Source organism: Gopherus evgoodei, chromosome 2, assembly GCF_007399415.2.
Source record: "Gopherus evgoodei ecotype Sinaloan lineage chromosome 2, rGopEvg1_v1.p, whole genome shotgun sequence".
NCBI classification, from domain to species: Eukaryota; Metazoa; Chordata; order Testudines; family Testudinidae; genus Gopherus; species Gopherus evgoodei.
This window is the reverse complement of record NC_044323.1, coordinates 32,464,935-32,490,861: the sequence shown is the minus strand read 5'-3', so window position 1 is coordinate 32,490,861 and position 25,927 is coordinate 32,464,935. Positions and strand designations below refer to the sequence as shown.

Below are 25,927 nucleotides of genomic sequence, written 5' to 3'. Positions count from 1 at the left end.
CATTTTGAATAAAAAGAAGCCAAAATGCTTCACTGCATATATTTCACAACAAAATGTTTTGATTTTTTCAGAATTGTGTTTTGTTTTGTTTTTAGCAGAGACCATTTGGCAAATTCAAGGAGGTAGTTCGGTGCCTTAGTACCCCTGCGATCTAGCTCAGAGTTCCTGTGTGACACTGGGCAAGTCACTTACACCAACATCTCACAGGAGGTCACTGATTGTGTGTTCCTCATTTTCTGAGCACCTGACTTGAGACCCTGGGGTCTGATATACAGAAGTGCTGAGCACTCACAGCTGCAACTAAAGTCAATGGGCGCTGTGCTTTGAGCATATAAAATGCTATTTAATGCTAAGTACTCTGAAAAATCAGGTCCTGGGCATCTCAAACTGGGCACCCAATATTAAGGGATCGCTCTATGCCTCAGATCCCAATCTGTAAAACGGGGATAATACCACATCCATTGCCTCACCGGGGTGTGGTGGAAATAAATTCATTAATGTTTGTGAAGCACTCAGAAACTATAGCAATAGGCACCATAGAAAACCCATGAGGAAACCAGTCATTCTGTTTTCAGAGCAGGATTTGAATAGCATGTAATAAATAAAGCCTAGGGCCACACATGATGAGGAGAAACAAAACATTGAACAGCTCTTCATTAAATGAGCATCGTCCATCCTATGCACTGAATGAGGCAGGACTCCTGTGGAAAAAACAGTATGGTCCAGTCTCCTCCCATCCCAACTCCCAGTCCCAGTTTCCATACACACACATCCCAGCTCCTTGACCCAACCTACCCGCCCCCTCCCTTTGTCTGACCCAACCCAACACAGCCCACAACAGCCTACAGATGCAATTGCAGGGAAAGTCCTGCTCAGTCCTAGAGTGCACAGAATCTTCGGAGTATTTAGCTTCTAAAATCCAAGCAGTCTCTACTTAGAATGTGCAAACCACAATTTTTCAAAGGCTTATAACTTTACCAAATTTGGATGGATTTTCACAGTGATGGGAAAAGGCATATCCCTGATACAAAGGCTACCCTCATACCAAATTTCAAGTCCCTTCTCCAAAGCATGGGGGCACTAGAACATTTCCAAGAAATATTTTAACACAGGCAAAGCAATGTATCTTCCCTCACCTCATTCTCAGAAATGGCTCAACCATTTTGGCTTAAATTTTTCTAAAGAATTAAACATGAGGCAGACACCTAGCACAGAAAATCTCTCGGCGAGTGAAAACAAGGTCCCTAAAACAAGGGAAGTGTCAGGGATCCTTACTAACAGGCAGTGCTACCAGCCCCACCTATAAGTCCCAGGTACATTATATTGTCTGGGTATGTTTTTAAACTAGGAGAGAGCCTAGGATACAATACAACCAGCTAACACCATTTAGAAGATCCTAAGCTGTGTTTTATCCTCTTTGCCTCCTCTGCTCACCACAACTCAGTTTACCTTTATCTTTTCTATTACATGTTTCTTCCCAAATCCAAATATTCCCAGACACCTCCAAATAACGGATCCTTGGAGACTTCCACAAACTGGAATGTTTGTCGATGTAGATACTATGCTTTCAGATCAGCCCATTCTTCCCATTAAATGAGTGAATGAAAAAGAATACAGCAAACAAGGTAAAGGAGAGAAGGATATTGCAGCAAAAAGGAGTTCACAAATTTTGTCCAGAGTTCAGGAGAAGCAGAAATACCTCTGCTCCTCAAGGTCTCCAATCACTTGCTTGCGTGCAAAGGAAGGTTTGGCTCTGTCTTTGTACCAGGAGATTCCCTCCCTTCAGACTTAAGAAGATGGAATCCCCATGTAGAGTCCAGCATTGTGCAATTTCAGTGTGCTCTCAAGAAAGTGATCTTTGAAAGAGCTCTCAAACCCAGCTATGGTGGTGGGCAGGGCTGCCCAGAGGATTCAGGTGGCCTGGGACAAAGCGGGGGAGCTGCAGCACTTGTACTCACCCGGTGGTGGTCCGGGTCTTTGGTGGCATTTTGGCAGCTGAAATGCCAGCTCAAGACCCAGAGCGCAGCCAGGCCAGGGCTTGCGGGGCCCCTGTGGTGCCCAGAGCCTGGGGCAAATTGCCCCACTTGCCGCTACCCCCCGCCCCGGGCGGCCCTGGTGGTGGATGTGCTATCAGGATATAGATAGCTTAGCTTGTGTTCTTGAGGAGCAGAGGAATCTTTACATTTTAAATATTAACTCACTGAAAGTTGTAAACAGATGAGGCCATTTTACTCCAGAATAGTGTGGGAGGTCTTAAAACAGTAGTAGATAGATTTGTATATGACACTGTGAAGGCTTTGGATCCGAAGAGCTCTGAGGAGAACTGAATGGTTCTTTCGGCAAAATATATGAAACTGTCTGTGATGGGGTGAATGAGAGTAAGGAGGACTAAACAAATATTTGTACTGAATGCCTTGTCAGAACTGGGGGATTGCTTCTGATAGGATCTATACTTTTAATGTTATTGTTTCTGACAGGCTTACAGACTTTGCAGATGTTTGCTGGCTACTAAATCATTCTTTAAGAATGCTGGCACCATTCCTAAGCCTGACTGGTCTAAATGAGAAGAAGTTTGTTACACAGTAGATACTGCTGCTTTGACAGAAAGTGATCTTGAAGAAACTAGCTTTCAGAGGAGGGTTGAGGGTGTGAACTAGCGGTAAGAGCACTGGTGTGGGAGTCAGGATTCCTGGGTTCAGGTCTGAATTATGCTACAGATTGTGTGACCTGGGTAGCCTCCCAGTGGCTCAGCTGACTTATTTGTATAACGGGTATAGTAACTGCGGATATTCAAACCCAATGGCATCTGAGGGTTTGCAAGAGACTTGCATTACTTTAAAATGAGTTTGAGGAAAAGTTGCAAAGAGTTTTGTCTGTTAACATTGACATAAGACATGTACAGACAGATTCTCCCCTCTCCTGAGATCTGCACAGAATAGGAAAAAGTTAGAGAAAGGGCCATCAGGCAGCAGCTTCTGACTTCAGCTGGTCAGAAATTTTTCATCAAAATCTTTTTTCAGTGACAAATGCTGTTTTTATTGGAATTGAAACATTAAAAAATGTGTTGATTTCAATGAAAATTCCTGGAGAAAAAATATATTTCAAACTGGACAAAGAAATTGCTTCAGAAAATTTTGCAAAACTTGAATTTTTCAGAAACTCCATTTTATGGGAAATTCTAAAAATATTTGATTTTGTTTGGAACCAAACTGAAAACAAATTATGAAATGTTAAAATTTCCCACCAAACAGAAATTCAGACCAGCTCTGTTATGACTCCTTCATTTTCTAGCTCCCCTGGCTCTGGTCTAGCGGCTGCTCTAAGCTATGGCCCCTAAAATGAATTACACATCTCTCATACCCCTCCTCACTCAACTCCTTACTCTCCCCCAGTTGCAGCATGTTCTCAGAAACAAGAAGAGGGGCAGTTGGTACAGGAGCCAGCTCCATCATCCCTTCACTATCAGAGAGTCCCCACTACTATTCAGTGCAAAGGGGCTGGCTATTAGTATAAATATCCACTACAAATGCAAAATGTCTCTATGGAGAATTGTTCACAAGAACAGGACTTTTTACAAAGTCAAACACTGAACAGAACAACAGAGGCTCCTAACGTGCAAAACTCATACAAAAACATAAAATCATTTTCAAGCAGAGAAATGAAAAAAGCCAACATCTGAAACAATACGGGTATTAATGGGGTGTTGTTCTGATAAGCTCTGGGACTGTCTGTGCTCTAAATAAAAATCACTCTCCTGATTGTGTGAGATCATTCAAAAAAATTATTTCATTTGAAGAAACTGTATTGCCCATTTGAAACCGAACCTAAATAATAATAATAATTATTATTATTATTAATTATTACCTAGGTCTTAGATAGCAGGTGATAAAACAATAGTACATGCCCTTGTTACTATGGTTTTCCACATACTAGCACAGGCTGATCTACCTGACAGGAAGACTATATCAATCATATTTATTATTAAGTGTGGTTCTCAGAAAGCTGCTCATTGCCCCGCCCAGTGCAAACTAGTCCACAACTGAGTCTGAAGAGCGATGCGCATCCATGATTCCTGCTGAAGTCTAGCTCCATGACTGGGGGTCATTGCCCCTTCGAATCAAGCACTGTGTTATCAAAAGCAGCACTAAGAAAAATTTCTTGAAACTAGATCTAAAAACTGGATATGATTTAAAGTTTTTGAAAGAATTGGCACTTAGTTACCACAGTGATCAGTGCCTCACAAACATGAGATAAGGAGACTGGTGATGATAATAATGTAACATTTCTTATATCTTTGTATTACATTATCACCCAAAGGCTCTATCAAAGGCAATGAGGTCACACATGGGTGCAGGGGTCTGCCAGTATGAAACAATTTGGCAGATCGGGGCCTAACACTGCACATGCATTTTTGCTGCAAAATCAGCTAATATTATTTTAAAATGTATGATCTAGGGCAAAAGGAAAGATTTATAGAACCGAAAACACTGAAAAATCATTACAATCACTCCTCTTGTTGTATAAATCAGAAATCTTTGTCTTAAGAAATCAGAAATTAGAACACCTATTTATTTTTCAGCTAAGCTTCTACTACTTCATTTTTTTCAAGACTCTTTGAACTGATAAATAATGTGACCTTTAAAATCAGATTTGTAACAGGAATTCGATTTAAACACTTGATAATATAAAAATGGCAAATTACCATATGAATACATTTTAAAATTGTGCCGCTCTCTCTACGAGAAGATCAAGCTATATTTTCTTTTTGTACCTTGAGGCAAAACAGGAGTTGTGGAAAATGTTTATCAAGAAAGGTAGTCTTAGAAACCCAGTCAAAAAATTTTCTTCGAGTTTTCATGTTATTTTAAGAATGCTATACATATATATAATTTTATACAGAATCTTAAACATGTTTAAGTTCTACAGAAACAGTAGAAAGTTTTCTTTCACATACATTGAATTTTAAATTAGTGTGTAACTATGTCTTTAGCTATGTTATTGTTCCTTGTTTCAGCAGATTATTCAAGATGCAATCCACTATGAAACCACTCTGATTCCTAAACAATACAAAGGGTGCCCTCCACCAGGTACATGCATATTGTTCATTTCTGTTGCAAAGAAAAATTTAAACAAACGAAATTTCCAATCAACACTTACTCATCTGAAACCAAAAGAATCCTCTCTCATTGAAAGCAGATTGTAGTGAAGAAGCAGCAGTCTTCAAGGTCGGATGATGTTGGCAAAACTGAAAAATGCTTGTAGTCCAACTTGCTTATGTTCAGCTGTGTTTACTTAGTCTTAACTCGACAAAGTCTGCCTCTAATTATACATAGCAGTCATCGGCCCACAGATAAATAGATATTACACAAATGTTTGGAGGGAATGATATTTGGCCACTATAATTTTTGGAATAATTTACTCTGTATCCTGAACTTAAAGCACCAAAATGATTCATAACGTTTTGGAGATCCAAACATAAATATTTCCACTTAACAAAGTGATTGATCTCTATGGCCTTTATGAGTTTATATGACATGTTACTCACAAACAATAATTCTACAGTTAGGAATCCTGCAAGTTTGTAAAAGGTGATTTTAGGTAGAAGTAGGGACTGATCCTAACTGAAATCAATGGCAAGACTCCCATTGGCTTCAATGGGCTGCAGTACAAACTGAAAAGAATGTCGCAAGAGAGATGACTGTAACTCAGTTTTAAAAAGACATCTCTGTAACATAACAACATGTATGCAGGTATATATTGCTCAGTTATCTCCAGAGAATAAACCCGATTAAAGCTTATGTTAATGGTAAGAAGCAAAACCTCATTGCAGTGCCTAAGTTACATATGTGTACTGCATATTAAATATATAATATTTACTTTGCTGGCTGTTGTTTATACAATGAAAAATTAGCATACATTGCTCACACTCTCGGATGCTATAATCCAAACAAAATTTTCTCTTTAGACCAGGCAGATTTTGGTTTGATGACATTTACATATAATGCCTGTAGTTAAGTAGGCCTGGTTCTCTTTGAAGTCAACAGGAATTTTGCAATATTAAAGACATTATTTGGCCCATGTATTTTGTATTATAAATTAGTTATCTGAATAAATAAATGCATTATAATCCTTAGCACTCATTTCGCCACTGATACCTTCTCCTATTGCTAAACCTGTACCAATCACTACAAACATACCTGAAGAAAAATTTTGACCTCAAAAAGTGAGACATGCCAGAGACTCCTTGAAGTCCACTAGGGACTTCAATATTGCTATTGATTTTACATGCAAGGGGTTCAGACACTGGGGTGATGGGTAGGAGAATAAACTGTAGATGAGGTAGGGGAGGGGTGGGAAGAGAGAGAGACAGATTATTGGATTTCATAAAATTAACGTGCTTTTGAAAAATTATCTTTTTGATCAGAATATTAAATAAAGAGGCAGCCACTGATGCAATAAAAAGCATATGGTATTGATATAACCAGCTTGTCTACCTCTGACATCTAAAATATTCAGTTTAAAGAAAATTAAGACACTTGTTTACACAGTTCTAGCTCTGTGTTTACAGGACTAAAATGAATGTTTCTAGATGAGACGATTATACCCCAGTCATTTCCTCTCATTATGCCTTGATTCACAAATGAAAATTGTTATAGAAAATGGAATGTGTTTTTGGATGTGGGTAGCTGCAGAGACAGAAAACAGATTTTTATCATGTGGAACAGCACAATGAATTCTTTCTTTTGAGGATATTTTCTTACAGAGACTTTATATTAAGACCTTATTAGGTTGTGATGCAAATCTGCATGCGTTCAAGAGTGTGCCAATTACTCAGAACTGAAGAAGACTCAAAGACCAACTGAATCCAGGAAAATGAAGCAGCACAGAAATCTTATCATCAGCCCAACCACATGACAAAAACAGAGGCATCTCCAAAGCCACTGATAGAAATGTTTGCCAAAAAAAGAACGATTGCTGCAAGAAAAATAACTTTCACAGCTTGATAGCTAGGTCTTGTGACTGCTATCCAAAAAAGGGGTAGAAGTGGTACTATATAATGTGGCGGAGTAAATAGAACCACCCACTCACCACCACAGATTGCATTTTTAATCCAGATAATTTATTTCTTTTAGAAGTGATATTTTTGGGCCAGGGAAGAGGGAAGGGAGAACAAAGGTTTCTGTGGATGTTCCATTTAAGTTTAAAATTATATGGATAGCCTGATCTGCCATGGCATACATTCATACGCTTGCATATACATGTAAAATGAATTATATGTGAATGTAGGATTTGCAATGCCAGATCAGGCTATTGGACCATCTTGTGTGCCAATAGCCAATACTTGATGTTTCAGAGGAAGGGAAGATCCTGTAATGCTCCTTACCAACTGTCCAAAGCCTGTGGAATGGGGTAGATGAATTTTCTTCCAGGGCCTTATAGATGGTGGTCTGAAATGTCTTAAAATAAGAAATTCGATTTGCAGAGGTGACAGAAAGAAAAGGAAGTATGAGGTAAAGTTCAAAATATTTGAAATATTGGGTCAGAGATGCATCCAAACATGTCCAAATCACCTTACAATAGGCTGAAAATCAGGCTAAAAATGTTAAGACATGCCACTGTAAGAGATTTCCAGTATCTCCAGCTTTGGTTCGGTTAAGCCAAGAACACTGTGAGTACAGCATTTATCATAGTATTTCAGCACTTCCACTTCCTGCCAAAATCAGGAAGTACAGACATACAGAAAATTAAAAGAAAAAAAAGAGCAGTCAACTGAGCCTTTTCCAAATAAGATCAGGGTTTGTTTTATATTTTGAGCAAAGATTTGTATCAATTCTTATTGTATCCTATCCTGGCCACGTCATACCAATCTTTAGAGAAAAAGTGTGCTTACTTTGATCCCGTGTTACATGTAAAAACAGTGCAGACATGCAGCGAGTGGACTCACGTTCCTGCTAGAGGCTGGGTGGTGAATACATTTCTTAAACGCATGTCCTTTTACAGAAAGTGCTGTGTAAAGAATGAGGCTACCTTTGCATTTACTCCATAGGAAGGTTGACATTTTCTATACTTGCCTAGATTTCTTGCCTAGATTTGCCCCAGGCCTTCCCCAACACTTCTGCCAGCTTTCTGCCCTCTCCAGCATTTTCTCTTCCTGTCTTTCTCCCCTAAAACTTCCCTTCCTTTTCCTCCTTTTTTCCTCTCCTTCTCAGTGCTTATTTCCCATTCCTTTCTTTTTTTCCCAGTCTCTACCCTTCCCCACCAGCTTCTCACTGTTCTTTATTATCCATTTCTTATCTGCCTTCTGGCCACAATGCCTTTTTCTCCCCCTCTGTTCTTTCTTCCTTCTCCTGCCTCTTCCCCCACTTCATGATATCATAGAGATGAACTGACACAGCAGGAGGCCCAAACAACATGCTACCTGAAGAGTGAGGGTAAATCCTGTAAATCCACAGTCAGTGCTGGAAGGAAGAGGTAGCAGGAAGTTGCTGTTTGTAGGGTCCTTGAGCCAGGGCCCGGAGCAGTGGGTGGGCTTCTCCCCACCACTAGCTGCTGAAGAAGCGACCCGGCTGTGGACTGCCAAGCCGCTGTGAGGACTGTCTGGACTCTTGCTGGAGGAGTCCCCAGGAAGGAGGGGAAACCAGATGGTAGCATGGCCAGAGGGCTGTGCCACGAAGCAGATGCAGAGTGAAAGGAGCCATAACGGGTCTGCAAGCAGAGGTGAGGATGGGAGAACCACCACCACCCGAGGGCACACTAGTCTGGACTGAACTAATTCACGTAATGCCCACCAGGAGGTTCCAGTGTGGTGAGTGACCCTGTGACACCTTCCCATAACACAAGAACAATGAAATAATAGGAAGCAGGTTTAAAACAAATAAAAGAAAGCACTTTTTCACCACAGTGCACAATCTGTGGAACTCGTCATGGAATGTTGTGAAGGCCAATGTATAACCGGGTTTAAAAAAAGAATCAGATAAGTTCACGGAGAACAGCTCCATCAATGGCTAGACCAGAGGTGCAGCCCAATGCTCTGGATGTCCCTACTCCTCCAACCATCAGAATCTGGGACTGGATCAATCAAAATTGCCTTGTTCTGTTTATTCCCTCTGAAGCATCCAGCACTGTCCATTGTCAGAAGACAGGATATTGAGCTAGATGGATCATTGGTCTGACCTGGTATGGTCATTCTTACGTTCTTACAACAGAAGTAAATGACTACACCACATAGTGCCCTGGATAACTTCCACTGATAGCAATGGGAGTTCAGCACATGAATCAAGTCATTATACACACTTGCTACCAATTCCTCTGCTGGAAAGGGAGTCTTGAATATGTACAGGATTGTAACAAAGATCTATCCTAAATCAATACCCTGGATGACCATGGAATATGGGATTTTCTTGCACTGACCACAACAAATTAGAGTGGAAAACAGTTGAGATAAAATAAGATACAGCCTCAACCTTCACCCAGGATGGAACTTAACACAACGCAAACTTTTGCTGAGGTCAAAAGTGTTAGACAAATCTCTCTCTCTCTCTCTCTCTCTCTTTCTTTCTCTCTCTCTTTTTAATTAAAAATTGTTAACCTCTACACTCTTCATTTCTGCTGGGTCTTAAAGCAGAAATATTAAAATACCACAAGAGAGGTTACTTGTGTGGTGTATATGACCAGGCCAACACCATAAAGTAGTGGAAATCTTGTGAGGCAGCCTTTCTGTCTTAAATTTCAAACAAAGGAGGAATCAGACTCACTCTTGGCTTAACATCACTCGAATCAGTAGAATTACACCATGAATTAATTTGGCCCAGGAAGTTCAGAAAAATATAATATGCACTGAACTTCTGAACCTTTTGAGGTCTGCCCGTCACTACAATAAATATTTAATCTCCATTAGAAACAGGCTGAACAAAAGACATGCATAAAGGAATCATGTTTGTACCCAATATACTGGAAACTACTCTGGAACATTTTTTTCATGGTGAAAATATTACCTCTGTAATATTGCCAAGCCTTCAGTTCTGTTCCATCTCCAGCTGGTGCTACTTGGGCAAGTTAAATCAGTCTAAGGACTAGTCCAACGTGCACACCCAATTTTTCAAAATTTTATGTTTTCTTTGCCACACCCCTTTTATTTCACTCACATGCTTTTTTGCTGCTGCTGTCTTTCCATCCTTTCTGCTATCCAACTGCCTACAAGGTGAGCATACCAATTCTATGTAAGGAACGTAAGGGAGAGAAGTGTTGCATGATTTTTCTGTGCACAGTAACTTGCACAACATTTGATAATACACAGGGATTAAGTCATTCATGAATAGGGCCCAAAGGGAGGAATAACTCCAGAAAAACAACCCTCCTTACTGGTAGAACAGCATCCAGAAATTCACAGTCATTACTGCCACAATTACAATTTGTAGTCTGTCTGGCAAAGTAAGGAATCTAACTGCAGGCTCTGTGGTTTAAATAAAATGTATCTACAGCAGTTTGGATCAATGTTTAAAAATGTTCCATGTTATTTTAGTCCAAGGACAAGCTTTTAAAATTAAAAGAAAACTTTGGCTTTAATTATAGATTAAAAGTGAAAGTTGTTTAAAAAGAATGTGTTTTCTGAGCAGAACAGTTACAGAAACTGTTTGAAATTTAAAATTCATTTTCCAGTCCCAAGTGTGAGGCAACATTACCCATAAATATTTAAAGCAAATGTGTGAAAGTAATTAATTTATAAACAGTATTTAGGATGCTTTTGCCATTGCTGTCGTGGATGATTGGCGTGATCTTCCTTTTTCCAATGTTTACGTTTTTATGCTGAAGTAAATGTAGGATTATTCCAGACTACAATGAAGCCCACAGCAGGAAAATTTACCTATTTTCTTGATTCAAAATATTTACTGTTAGGCATATGCAATGTAGCATGTCACCACTACACACATTAATGTAAGGGTCTTATTCCAGATCCAAGTATTGGCAATGTGGTCTCAAAATATTTAGGTGCTACAATGGAGAAGCTGCTATTCTTGGGATGATTTTCAGCAACAATGGCCCATCTGAAAATCATTAGTGCATAGCAGTGGATTTTCCACATGTTCATATGCTGGACAAGCAGGTTGCCCTTGAAGTATTGTTCCCTGGGGGAAGAAGGAAAACCTAGCAAAAAGTATTCTATTGTCAGATCACGATTTAACTACAGCCAGACAAAAATATGGTCAAGCATTCAGTTAGCTGTGCCAGACTGGTGACTGCTAATGAAGATGACAAAGGATTGAGATTCAGAACAAAGAAAGCTATAGGGGAATGGGAGAAGATTTCTAAAAAAATAGAAATAGGACTAAATATGTAAATCTCCTGTCTTTCATAGCACTGACCTTTACTGTTATAAGGCCAAAACTTTGGAAAGGCTACTCTCTTTCTTTGTGGAGTATCTTGGTATTTGAAGTACCAGCTAGAAATGATTGAAGTAACCCTATATAAAAATGATAAGAAAACATCTATGTAGTATTTGACATTTAATGCCCCATTAATCGATAATTTGGCTTAAAGGAGAAAAAAAGTTGGCAAAAAGGAATGGAATTAATTCTTTAGCTCCTTGTTTTTACTTTAAAAATACCTATCAGGCCTCACTTAAACAAAGAACTTTAGTTTTCCACTGAAAAGACAAAAAGAAAATCTTGCTCTAGTATGTCCTGCCACATGCTTAACTGCACAGTAAAATAGTATGTACTTGGATTCGAGTCACATTTCAGAAGTGTAGTATTTATTAGCTACTCTGTTGCCAAATTCCACTATTATCATTTTATTATAACAGGTATATTTTTACTAACTAAATTATATTTTAGTTTTATATTTTAGTCTTTAGTGTAAGCACTTGTAGTTTTGAAGGTACTGGAGTGTAACATATGCCACATATAGATGATACACAATATATCACAGGAAGTTGAAGTTTTGTTTTTCTTACTCTCTATAAACAATTAGTATGTGTTTGTAGTCCTGGAGCATTTGACTTTCATAAAGCCCTACTGAAGCTCTAAAGACATGTACGGTTCCGCAGAGCATGTCCTTTAGACTGAGCCAGCCTCAGGCTGAGCTTGGCAGTGGGGAGTGTGAAGCTTGAGGAGGGGGGTTCCAGGTGTGAGGGGTGAGGCTTAAGGAGCGGGGGTTGGGAGGGGGTCCAGATGCACAGGGGTTGGACAGACAGGGGCTCCCTGTACAGTGACCCCTCCCCCCACCTGCACACCCAGAACCCTCCCTCCACTGAGCCCCTTCACATCAGGAGCCCGCCGCACCCAACCCCTCTATGAGTCCCCCAAACTGCCACCCTGCCAAGCCTCTTCCCCTGCCTCAGGAGCCCCCTGCACCCAGACCTCCCACCCCACTGAGCCACAACCAGCTGCACCTTAACCCCCCTGCCCCACCAAGGTCCACTCCTCCAGCCCCAACGGAGCCCTAATCACCTTTACCTGGACTCTCCTGCAAAGTCTCATTCCCCCTGTACTCAGAACTGTGCACCGATCCCCTGTGGATCCAGATTTTCCCCCTGTACCCAGACCCCCCCACTTCTAGATTGCGCCACATAGAATCCTGATAATCTTGAGGGAATTCCACACCAAAAAAAAAAAATTAAAATTCTGCAAAGCACTGCATATTTTAATTGTCAAAATAACACAGGAACTAACAATATAATCACACCATTTTCAATTATTTTGGTAATTTATTTCAAAATACTTGCCAGCAAATAATTGAAAATGGTATGATTATATTATGTTATTTTGGCAAAAAATACAGAATTTTAAAATATTTTGCACAGAATTTTTATTTTTTTGATGCAGAATATTTCATTAGAATTCCCTCAGGAGTATACTACACTATTTATTTAACCCCAGCTCTCATTTACTTGAATGGATATTTGGCGTAAGAAAGAAAAGCAGGATTAAGCCTATAATAGGAACACTTAATTGTAATGGTGAAAGCATAATAACCTGTGGAGAGGCATAAAACATCAGGGCAAGATTTCCTAACCAATAGCATTTCCTTTAGCTTTAGGATGTTCTAATGGGTAACAATTAAAATGATCCTAGCTGAAGTAGTTAAATAAGCAGGAAGACAATGCAACAGACTTTAATATTGCAGGAGGTGTTATCACAATAGAGAGCCAAATCAATATACATACAATATAGTGGAGTGCGCTAGTTACATGTACAAATTCAATCTCCTGAAATGTCCAGACTTCCATAGCATTTATCATATACTTCCAGTTCAAAAGTATTACTAAATATTCAGTACTGTTGAGAGTCAATAATGATGATGGCATGGCAATTACACCAATAAATATTACTCAAGTAGGAGGACTCCAAGTTGTATGACAAGTCAATGATATATGTTATTCCCGTGAAAAGAAATTAAATGAGCTAAACTGTGCTTTCACTGACCCCTGTACAACCACATTGAAAACAATGTTTTACTGCTGTCAGGAACCCCACTGAAGTCAATGAATGTTTTGTCAGCAAAAAATAATAAAAGGACTAAACCTTCCTGTACAATGATCTTATCTGACAATGCAGGGAAATTATTATTACGTCCTAACCAATGGAGGCACCATCTAACCAACATAAAAGAGAGAAATGTAGGAGAGCAGTGAATTTCAGTGCATCACTGCAATGCATAATATACCATCAGCCAACACTGCATTCACCTGAGATGGGGGAGTCTCTACTTCAAATCAGACAGAGTAGGGATTTGAAAACAGGTCTGCCAAATCTCAGATGAGTGCCTGGCCATTGGCTATAATAAGGGAGGAAGATCAATCTCTACCGATCTCTCTCTCCCTCCTCTTCCCCCGCCCCATCACAAGAAAAGAATGGCCTGGCTTAGACACCTAACTCCAGAAGAATCCCAAGCTAAGATAGGTTCCTATCTCTGGCCTGTCAGGCACCTAAGTACCTTTGGGGACCTGGGTCTTAAGCCCTACCCCTTCCTCTGCATTTAGATGGCTCCCTGCTTGCTAGCTTCTGAGAAGGTATCTAGCTCTCCAGAGCACCCAATCCAGGACTATGAATTGCACTGGACGGTAGAGCGGCTAGGAGTTAGGCATTGCAATGCCTAAGGGCTTTGTGAATCTAGCCCAGGGTGACTATTTTTGTTAAGGAACCTAGGGTGGAACTCTGACCCCACACTATCAATGGCAAAACTCCCATTGACTTCAGAGGGGCCAGCATTTTACCATTTGTCTTTATATCTGTTCAGAAAGTGTCTAGAATAGCATTTCTCAAATGCAGCCACCAGGGAATTTTTCTGCAGCCATGACAGCATCCTTGTGGGGGGCAGGGCAAAACAATGGCCCCTCCATGTAGTGGAGGTGGATTCTGTGGAGGTGGAGCTGTGGATTCTGGCTGCCTTGGTGTTTGCTGGCACCACCAGCAGGGGATCACCGCCCTCCCCACGCAGCCTCCTGGGGGTTCCAGGCAGCAGCTCTTCAGACATGCGGGGCCAGTGTGTGTGATCAGTGGGCTTCCGGTTTCAGCCCCTGGGCTCCAGCTCTGGGCTTCTGCCCAAGATGGCGGGGCTTGGGCTTGCAAAAATTATCAGAGTGGCTACCAACAAGGGTTGATGGCTGCACTCTGGGGCCACCAAAAAAATTGTTCTGAGAACCCCTGGTCTAGCACACTGCTAGCATTAGACAAATAATAGTATAACACAGAAAAGTCTGCTAACAAACAGAACTTGAAGCCGTTCACTCCTCCAGCACTAGTTTATGAAAAAAACCTGATTTTTTCAGCAAGCTGGATTTAAGATGACAAATAGTAGCTGAGAGAGAAAGAAGGAAGCAGACAAAATAAAGGGAAATAGAGAAAACAACATTTAACTTTAACTTCAATAGTGTAAATCTGTCAAGAGTCACAAATGACCACAAGATTCTAATATTCCAACTTTAAGCTAGTCTGAGATACCACAGCTCAGGCACTTGGCTAGTACTTCATGCTGGAAAGAGAGTTTTTTCATTTAGAAATGTAAAACACTGTAACATCTAAGGAATTTTGGCTTCAGTCAGCTGGCCATCTTTCCTCCTAGGTTCAGCTGACAGATGATTTCGAATGTTGCATTGCCTTCTGTGCATCTGTTGTCTAAATCAACCTGAAGGTAGGAGGGAGGGATTGAAAACTGGCTTTTGAAATAATGGTACATTTTAATGTCATAACTGAGCATCTTGGCAAAGCAGTTCATTCTAACCTGAAAAGTCAGTGCAATACCAAAAGATTTGGTCATCATAACCTTAGCCACTAGCCACGGGTGAAAGACCTAGACACCGAAAGTCTTTCATATTAAGATTCAAGGCTTGTGTAGAATTAAGAGGAAGAACACATTTCCTGACTCATTCGAATTTTGCTTTAACCATTTATTTTTGTGTCCCTTTTCAGCTGTTCTAACCCTCAAGCTTTTCATTTCATTCTCTTTTTGATTTAAGTTATTCTTACTTTTCCAGGTTTTTTGCAATACAACTTCCTTTTCCAATTTAGTCTCTTGCTTTAAAAACTTTTGTCTCTCTGGGTTATTTTGTTTGTTTGGTTTGCTTTTTGTCTCTCATAAAACTCACTCACATATACCTTGTTGTGAACTGAGTGTATATTTCAGACACCGTCACATTATGTAAAATGTATGGTTATTTCTGCAACTGCTTCTTAAAAAAACCTCAAAAGGCATCAAATAATATCTAGCATTTATTATTCATGGAAGTTTAGAAATCTAGTCTTTCTTGAAGGCCTATATCTTTGTAACAGAGAGAAGCCAAAACTGGAACCTTAAATCCCACCCCTTTTGAATTTTGTAGAGGAATGGGCTGGATAGACTTGAGTCCAACACTGGCTCCTTGTTTCAGTTATGGTTTTTGGTCCAAAATGTAGAAATCTCACTAGAACTGGTTCTCATGAGTTTCCCCCCTCAAGATGGCAGAAATATCACAAGATAAGTTGATCTGACAAGTTTCCCGCCATTATGAGGGTGAAGCTAATGACATTTTGGAGTGAAAGAATATAAATCAATTCACAGTCTAAATCTAGTGCATGCACAGATCAAAGCTCTGCTTCCTCAATCTATCGCCACTTGCCATTAGTGTCAACTCTCTCCTGTAAAAGTCCATTTGTACATGTATGTAAGGGCAGAAGTCTGGTCTCAATAACCTACTTCCATCATTATGTTTCAGATGTTCCCATCATGGACAAGAGACCTCAAAATTTCTGTTAAACACATAAAGCAGTTTTTAAAATTATGGCGTGGCTTTCAAAAGCCACAAACCTACAAAGGGCAATAGGATTTGCTATATTATATAAGGGTATTGGTCCATCTACTCTGGCAGTGTCCAATACATGACATTTCAGACCAAAATGGAAAAAAATATAGTGACTAAAACTGATTTTGCAGTGCTGTACTGAAGAGATTTTTTAATTATAATTAATTTCTGCCCTACCGTTCAAACTTTAATTTTAAAAAATCAGTTAAAAAATTGGCTATATGAAACTATCAACTATTAATTTCTCATGAATATGTATAGCTAATCAATAAAGAAATTTCACCATTTTGACCAGTGAACACAAGTTTTCACCATGAGAAGTGATCAAATGATATCTTGGGGCAACAAACTAAGGCAGTTCACACATTTGTCAACCAAGTTAAAATATTTTCATAGCAAAATAACAGTTTTTCTTTTTCTCTGAAAGAAGTATGTGTATGTGAGAGAGAGACAGACAGAAAGAACCCAGAAGAATTAAAGAAAAAACATTTTGGTTTTCCCCAAACCATTGAAAAAACAGTTTTTCTCCAATTTCACAAAGGAAATAAAATGTATTCACACATCTCTACTCCTGGTAAGATGCCTTGAGTTTTATCATCCCATCAACACATCAGGGATTTACATGTATAACTCAGACTGGTATTATTGGGATGTACCTGCTTAAATCCACTATACCCAGATAGGAGAATAAACTCCCATCTATGCCAAGTTTCAGTCCATACTGAATTTTAACAGCTGGGTTATAAAGTCTTGGATTAAAAAGGATTTTAATGGAAACACCAATACAACCTTACATACAGCAGCATCAACAGCACCTCTCTAATATTGTAGAAGGACACAGGCCAATCCAATAGATCGTGGTACAAGTAGAATTTACCAGCATGTCACCAGGAGTTGTTTTATTTCTATCAAACAGTGGAAACAGAATGGAACACACAGAAACACCATCCCAGGTATGAAGTTTCAATTCAGACTTTTTTCCAGAATGAAATGAATTTTTATAGGCTCCCCGTTCCTTTAAGTTTACTGGAAGGAATGCTAAAAATACATCCCTCTTTCACTCCACTCCTGCTAACATGCCCATCCTGGAATGGATGTTCAAATGACAGTTCTCCGTATTGTGCATGTTCATTTGGGTGCATTTGTCAGGGCCGGCGCTTCCATTTAGGTGGTCGCCTTGGGCACCAGGATTTGGGGGGGGCGGCATTTTGCGGCCCTCGGCGGCAATTCGGCTGCAGGGGGTCCTTCCGCACTCTGGGTCTTCGGCAGCAATTCTGCAGCGAGTCCCTTCACTCGCTCCGGAACCTGCCGCTGAAATGCCCCAAAGACCGGGAGTGCTGAAGGACCCCCCCGCCGCTGAATTGCCACTGACCGGGAGCGCGGAAGGACCCCTGCCTAGAGCGCCAAAAACCCTGACGCCGCTCCTGGCATTTGCACACCTGCATATACATTTTGGTGCATTAACATATGTGCACACAAGAAGAGTGGAATTTTCAGGTGTAAAATTCACCAAGCAAAAAGGTGTTTTGCCTATGACAATTTTATTCCCTGTACATGCAGATGTTACTATATGAGTGGAAGCTTCCATGAGTGATGAGCCACTGAAAATCCAGTATGCAAAACAGGAACTTTTCAATGTCAGGCATAACAAGAAAGTTGCCAGTTCAAGCTCAGCAAAGCAGCAGTTCAGTCTGTCTCCAGCTACAGCTTTGTACTAGAAAGCAGAATCTCTCTTGTCAATGACAGAGTGAAGCGTGTGATTTCAAAGCCAGTCCCCAAGGAGCGGAGTCACATGTTTTTATCTGTGGAAATTTGTTTTGTTCTTCCAGTCACGTTTCACTTGAATTTTCTTTGTCTCATGTCATATTTTTCACTTTCTTTGGCCCAACTCCTCCCTCCTGCACAAATATCTAGTAAAAGGGCTTTGCATTAGGGCTTCCCAGGAGTCAGAGAAAACAAATTCTCCTCTCCTCCCTCTCCTAGATGGTAAAGCATCAGTGGAATGGCTCTGCGGCCACTGCACATGCCTGCCCCAAACCTCCCCCATAAATACACAGTGGATCTGCAAAGGTGCCATGTCCCAGCTTTATCCCCAGCCCCTTCCATAGATCCAATGGGGAGATTGCTCCAGATCTCTGTTCTGTGCAGCCTCTGCACCATTCCTCCCCAAGCTGCAGAACAATGGCAGGTTACTTATGCTCAGAGCTTCTGTTGACTTTCTGTGGGCCCAAGAATTTTTCCCTTTGTCTGCTATATTAGGAGTCCCTGCTTTTATTGTTCTGTACATACAGGAAGACAGACAGGATTCAAGAGATTTAGTTTAATTAGGCTACAACTTTGTTAACTCATCTGGGGACTACCCAGCAATAACTCATATGGTACAAGTCATCATTCTCTTCTTAATCATTTCCACCTGTTTGGGGAGGACTGTTGTCAGTCCTCCCCCTTCCCAACCTGGCCCCAACCCATTGCTGGGACCCCATTGCCCTCATCCTGTATGAGTGCTAAGAGGTTGAGGAAAGCAGGTTGTCTCCCTGCTGTACCAGACATTAGGAGCCGTATCTTCTTTCCCCAGCTTCTTTAGGCGATGCCTTCCCCTGAATCTACTTCCAATTCCAGTTTATCGGGGAACCAGATGCCCAATAGAATGAGTATGTGCCCTGGACACATTCCAAGTTGTGACAATTTGAACCAAACTCCTGACCCTACCCGAGCACATCCATGAGCTGCTTTGACATAGACAGAAAACACCACCCCAGCCCAGCCAACACCACCCCACCCCACCCCAGCAATGAGGGAAAAATTCCTTCCCAGGTAGTCCAATACCTAACAGGAGACCAAAACACCTGAGCCTACTCTGAGCCCAGGGTGCTGCTGCTCCACCATGACAGAGGGCTCTGTGTGGAGGGAATGAAATATAAGTATTCTCCCTCCCCCAGGTGTGCATGGTCCAGTATCCCACCTGAGCCCCTCCAGTCAGCTCCTGGCTCAGGTGATGTTCCTCCTTCCCTCCCTTTTTAACCCAAGGGGGGGGGCTCTTAAAGATGCCACAACTCCTTTCCTTCCCATTGGCAAGACAAAGCCCCCACATTCAAGATTGCAAGGAGTGCATTTTGGTGTGCAACCTACCCCACCCTGTAAAGGCTGTGAGCAGGTCTTACTTAAGCAAGTAATTTCACTCTCTTCAGCAGGAATCGCTGACATGTGTAAGAGTTTGCAGGACTGGATATAAGGCCTTCTCCACATGAGAAAATTGTACTGACTTAACTAAATCTGTTTCAGAATTGATTTATTTAATTGGTGCAATCATCTGTGTGGACCTTCTCACTCTGGTTTATATCGATTTAGCTTCTGAAGTAGATTTTCAAAGGCACAAAGGGGAGTTAAGCACCAAACTCCATACACTTTCAATGGGAATTGGACATGTACATTTCCTTTGTGCCTTTGAAAGCCCCCTTTAAATTAATAATTTATTGACCTAAGCTTAACCAATAGCCTAAATTGCAACAAGAGTGCCCACATACAGGTGTTAAACTCATTTAACTAAATCAGTTTCTAAAGCACTTTAGTTAAATCCGTACAATTTTGTCATATGGACAAAACCGCAGTTTCCTTGTCAGTTTCTACATGCTCATTGAATATTTCTTCTTTAATGTTAACTGTCTTACCAATTTCCTTATTATACTAATTATTATTGGTCACGCTCTCCATTGCTGAAGCTGCAAAACAATTTATGACCAATCTAGCCATCTGTTTTCACACACTCATTACTTCCTGAAACAGTCATATTTTGGGCTGGCCTCTTTTTAAAGGCAATTCTCATTCTTTTCTTTCTTTCTCTTTCTTTTCTGCAAAATCTCTTCAGTCATTTTGGGCAATGAGAGAATGGGAAAAAAGATATTCTTTCCCCTTAGGTCACACATTAACCACATGTTTTCAATAAGCCTAGATGGATGAAGTCTGAAACGTGGCAGGGGCATAGTCCTCACTGAGGACTGGAGCATTTACTAAATTTGAGGGAGGATATAAACATAAAAAGGTTCAAGCAACTGCCAATCACTTTTGGGCATACTCTCTTGGCATTGTCTACCATTTCAGAGGCACCTGCCAACAGTGCTGTCCCATGGTGACAGCACTGTATATTTTTCCCACCTGGCCAGACACAGGTCCTGGGCAGGCACAGGCACTGTTGCTTTCAACCTAATGGTAAGAACATTTGTATGAGGGAATCTGTAATGGTCTCAATTAAACACACTGTTGTAACATTGACGGCAGGAGAAAGCTGTGGCCACACAATCATTGCTTAACCCATGATTTTTAGATCTCTCTGGATTTTTCGTTACATTTTAATATTTTCAAATTCAAAGTTTTAATTTAAAAATATATCCTTCTCTGCTATAATTAAAAAGCCAGCACAAATCATGAAAAACAATGTGCTGCTACCCTGCAACAAAACTGTCTGCAACCAAATAACTGGCTTGATCCTGCTTTTATTAAAGTGCGCATGGGAATTTCACCTTGCCATCAACCAAAGCAAGAAGAGAAACTGACTAGAAACAACTGTGAAATTGACTTAATTGATTTTCATTGTCAAAACTGAAAGAAATTCAAAAAGTGTGCAAACAGCTAAAGTACTAAAAAGCCAACTTGAGTTTTAAAATTCTCAGTTTGTTTACAAAATAAACAAACTGGCCATTTTAACACAAGTAATTTCTTGTTTCTCTTTTCTCTAAAAAGAACATTAAAAAAATTAAATGCAATCTCTTCCCAAAGAAAATCTATAGTAATGCAATATTGCCCAATATGATAATGCAAAAGGTAAAGTTCCATCAGCAAAGTTATTTTAACTGTGTAACCCTCAAATTTCAGTTCTATCATTTTGTGCATTAAATACTATATTTGATATTCCACTTCCCAATTTTGGTTCTTGACTACACTTGGGTCTGTAGCTAGCACCTCCTGCAGTTGGTTTTAAGTGACCATTTATTTTAAAGTATCCCCAAGGATTCCTGTATAATTTTGTTCACACTTGCAGAAATCATTAATACTAGAATTTTTTGCTGGCCCCTCAAGACAGGTTACATTGTATTCAGGTTATGCTTTAGATTGTATAGCCCATTTTAAAAGTACATGTTCATTTCTGAAAATATTAAATTGAGAGGAAAAGTTGGCAAGGACAACACAGAATCACAGAACCATATTGTAAGGTATACACACATACACACACAGAGGCATAAATGACATCTGTGATCATGGGTCGGATCTTATAATATGCTGAATGCCTCCCACAAGATTGTAGTACTAAGCACTTTCAGCTCCCAGTGCAAATCAGTGGGAGTTGAGGGTGCTTACAAAGTGCACAGGATCAGGCTGTGTCAGTCACAAACTTCCCAGGAATCAGAAGACGGAAAAGAGAAAAGTGAGAGCGGGAAAAAAGGAGAGAAAAAAGCAACAGTAATGAAAACATGAGAAACCAAACATGCTCCTGAGTACAAACGTCTAAAAATAAAGATCAAACATCTTCAAAATCAACCAGTCTCTGAAGTTTTTTTTAAAGCTACCTTCCTTTCCAGGTCTGCAAGTCTTAATTTCCTCATTATTTGTATTTGTTCTGGCTCTCCTACAGTGCCAGGTAACACATAAAGTAAAATTAATGACAATCCATCCGTCTCAAGAAGTTTGCAAACTCTCCAACCTGGCATTTGAGCCTTTTTATTTTCAATTTTAAATTTTGCTTTGTTTATCAGCCCTAGTTCACAAAACAGTGACATTCCAGGAAGTTGGGTGTCTTTTTAATTTTCTTTAACTGTAATAGTGCAGAAGATTCTGTATCAATAGGTGACCAATAGATAGAGCATTTGAAGAACATATCAAGATAATTACAATGTTAAAATTTTAATAAACCATTGGCCAAAGATTAACTTAGGTTTTTGACACACATCCAGTTCTCACTAATATTGTTAGATCTTTTTGTTATATTATTGTACAATGCTTAACACAATGGAAACCTGGCCTCGAGGTACCTCCACAATATAAATGATAATAAATAAGAATAAATAAATGAGGTTCTCAGTTCTTCATATATTCAGTGAGTGCATCAGAACAATATACAGTGGAACCTATCCAAAGGGACCAGCAACAATTGGTTACCTAATATAAATTTTTTTTTAACTAAAGATTAAACAAAATCATACTGGAAAACTTGAGATACATCAAACTAAAGCCAGGAGGCTGATCAATTCTATATATAGTAGATCTGCACTAAGACCTACTCTGGACAGATAACTTTCTGTCTTAATTGACCACATATATAACAGCAGATGATATATGCATCCGTTAAGCAGAAGCTCTTACATAAGGAATATGTATAAATGTAAATATTTTTTCTTTTTTTCACTATTCTATCATTTCACGGGCTGACAATGGTACATATCATTTCAGTCTGTTCTCCTATTTAACAATGTCAATGATATGTGAGAATGGAGTGAAATGGCTGAGGGAAGTACAAACCAAATACAGGACGTATAAAAGATTTAAGCTATGCAGCTTTCTGTTTTCTTTTGAAGACTATAGTGGGTATTAAAATGCTAACATTTGGTTCTCATGACTTCACAATAATTATGTAGAGGTATAACACAAAGACATTCTCTTAACAATACGTTACACTCTCGTCTTGATCTCAAGGTAGGATTCCCCAATGCCATACATGGATCTAAGGCAGCATATGGTCCAGTCTTTATAAGCATATTAATGATTGGAATGGGAAATGGTACAACCCATTTTCCGTATAAATTTTAAATTGTAATTTCTTGTTTTTGTCATTGGACGCTGAACTCATATCCGATTAATTTGGTGAGAAACATTAAGATACACAGGGCCACATTCTGATCTCCGTTACACCAGAGTATATTAATGAAGTTATCCCAGATATACTGATATAACTGAAATCAGAATGTGACTTGTAACATGGACCAGCTGCAGTTAGTAAACTCTAAATTCATGATTAGCTACAAGAAATTGCTCTTAAGAAAATGCACAACAAATAGTTTGCTTCAAAACATTTTCTTCTGGCATGTCTTCTACCATTATAAATATATCAACTTTGCTAATATTTTTTCAAAACTAAAATGTGAAGCAATTTTCATTCACAGTTTATTTAAATGCCAAATAAATTGTTGTCATAAACTAAAATGCCAAACAGTTTGAAATTCAATTCTTGTCTCCAAAGAATTATTTATTTTATTGACACAAATGACATGGTTTAATAAATGTATAGTAAGTGTCACTTTTTAAAAAGTAATTCTCTCACTTTCTGCAATCAGAGACTTATGACTGACACCAGAAAATAATAATTGGCTAATCTGTTATCACAAGAATGGATTGTAGCTATTATTGAGAACATACATACATGTCTGCTACATGATTATTCTGGGAACAATGGAGGGAGGAAATTCTGAAACACTAAAACTTTCTTATTTTAACTCAAACTGTCTAGCAATCATTTTGGTAATTTCAAATATTTCTAAAATAGTTCTCATAAATGGACTTGAAATAACTTGAAAACACACACATTATTTTTTTCTTATAACAAGCTCTGTTCTTGCATTTCATAACATCACCAGAACCCCTTTAATGGAATTATAAATGTATAGTTTAAAAACAGCCTACCTGCATCTACTATTTTATGAGTGGCTCTGTACACATGGGAAAGAGATTGCATGACTTAGCACACACCTGGCAATTTTCTTTCCACAAACTTCTGCTTGTCTGTTTTATAAGTGTAGGTAGAATAAAGTATATCCTAAAAGTTGTTTAGTTCTCATCAAAGACTGTAACATTCAAAAAGTTAATAAAGATATTTAAAAAGATCTTACAATGAATTCCATATATGCCATGGTTATTAACCTTATAGGGAAATATGCTGCTATTCGTAGATTACAGCCCAGCCTGTTAACACTGCTACAGTTATAGTACGGCTGTCTCAGCCTTTCCGTCAAAGACCCTGTTTTTCACTCTTGGCTGAAACTTGGCAAGCAAAACTTAGCCCAGTAGCAAATTTATTACATTTAAAAAAATCATTGTGACCATTTTAAAGTTACAATATAAAAGTATAAAAAATCCAAAGTTTACATGTCTATGCTGCTGTATCTGTTTTTCAATAACTTCTGATTTAAAAACAAAATTTGGCAGGCGATTAGTCCATAATGTGAACCAAATGCTCTTTGGTATGTTGAAAAATAATGTTAAATAATCAAGCAATTTAATTTTTGAATGTGTTCACCATTCCTGCTCTACATAAGATTTGCTATTACCACACACTCTAAACTCATCATCCCCCTAAGATCTGCCTGAAAGGGGTGACTGCTGCCTCCTTAGCACTGTATTCTTCCCCTCATATTCAGTGGAGATCTCTTCACAGGGACAGAGATCCTGAGAAATGGGCAAGGGATTAGAGGTAAAGAGCTACAGACAAATCAAGAGGTACCTGTGTCTTTCCATCCCAATCAGCCCAGATGGGCATCCACAGCCTAGAGCCGTATGAACTTTCCCACAGAGCCCCTCCAAGCCATAGAAAAATGACCACTGCTGAAAGGGGAAAAAGCTGTGTACCGAGTTCCTGGTAGGGCAGCTTTATCAGGGGAGACCCTAAGCCAGTGGGAAGGCCCTATGCTGGTGCTGGTGGGATCAAAAGTTTGAGGTTCAAAATTCTACTTTTTTCAGGTACGGGGGAGGGTGGGAGCCACTGCCCTCTTCCCTCATCCCAAAAAAAAACTGGAGTAAGCTCCAAAGCAGAGCTTTTCTCCTCCATCTGTGAGGGGTGGCAGAGTCTAGAGATGGTCCAAATCTTGCCCTGATGTACACCCATTAAAGAGGTGTGAGTCAAGGCAGGTTTGGTGATTCCCTGACAGACAGCCAATTGGGTGACACAAACACATTTTTGTGTTAATATTAAAAGAATAAATTAAATGTTAAAAAGATTAAACCAAGAAACCGAGAGCTAAGCCTAAAACTGCATGAGCTCAGTGTGTGGTGCCTAGGTAGTGCAGCAACAACAGGGCCAAGCCACTTGCCAATGTATGCAGCAGTAGGGGGCAATTAACGATTATAAGCCCCAAGAGGTCATATAACCAGCTGCACACTGGGGCTGACTCATCCTGTGTATGGTTGAGCGTGATGTACAAACAAGAAGGAAGGTATCCACATGCTGCTTGGGGAGCAGGTAACTCACAATGTTTCCCTACTCCATCTGCTCCCCCCTCCCAGGATGCCTAGGTGTATTTAGATCCTGATGAGGCCAGGGTGGTACTTGTACCCTAGCACTGTAGTAATGTTCATGCGACTCCTAATGGAGAGAGAGAAAGAGAGAGAGAGGATGGCTGAGCACCCTAAACACCTCAGCACTTTCCTTCTGGCCTCCCACAAACTGGGGCACTCACTTCTGAAAATGTTGGCTACATGTATCTTTTTATGCCTACCCTGAGGGGGGAAAGATTAAGGAGTGTCTCAAGAGTTCTTTGCCATCCTCCCCCATCTTCAGCCCCAACAGATGTCTACCTCAGCCTCTGGGGCAACAGCTCTGTAATATCCATTTTAAAAATGTTTCCCTGATATCTACTGTAAAATATAGTATTTATACCAGGGTAGCTT

The 25,927-nt window shown here is 39.8% G+C and overlaps 1 protein-coding gene across 2 annotated transcripts in view; it reads right to left on the bottom strand.

Moving 5' to 3' along the window:
* The window catches only part of MKX (mohawk homeobox), a 57,613-nt gene that overhangs the window by 14,485 nt on the left and 17,201 nt on the right, over positions 1–25,927 (bottom strand). The gene's annotated exons all lie outside the window — the stretch shown is intronic.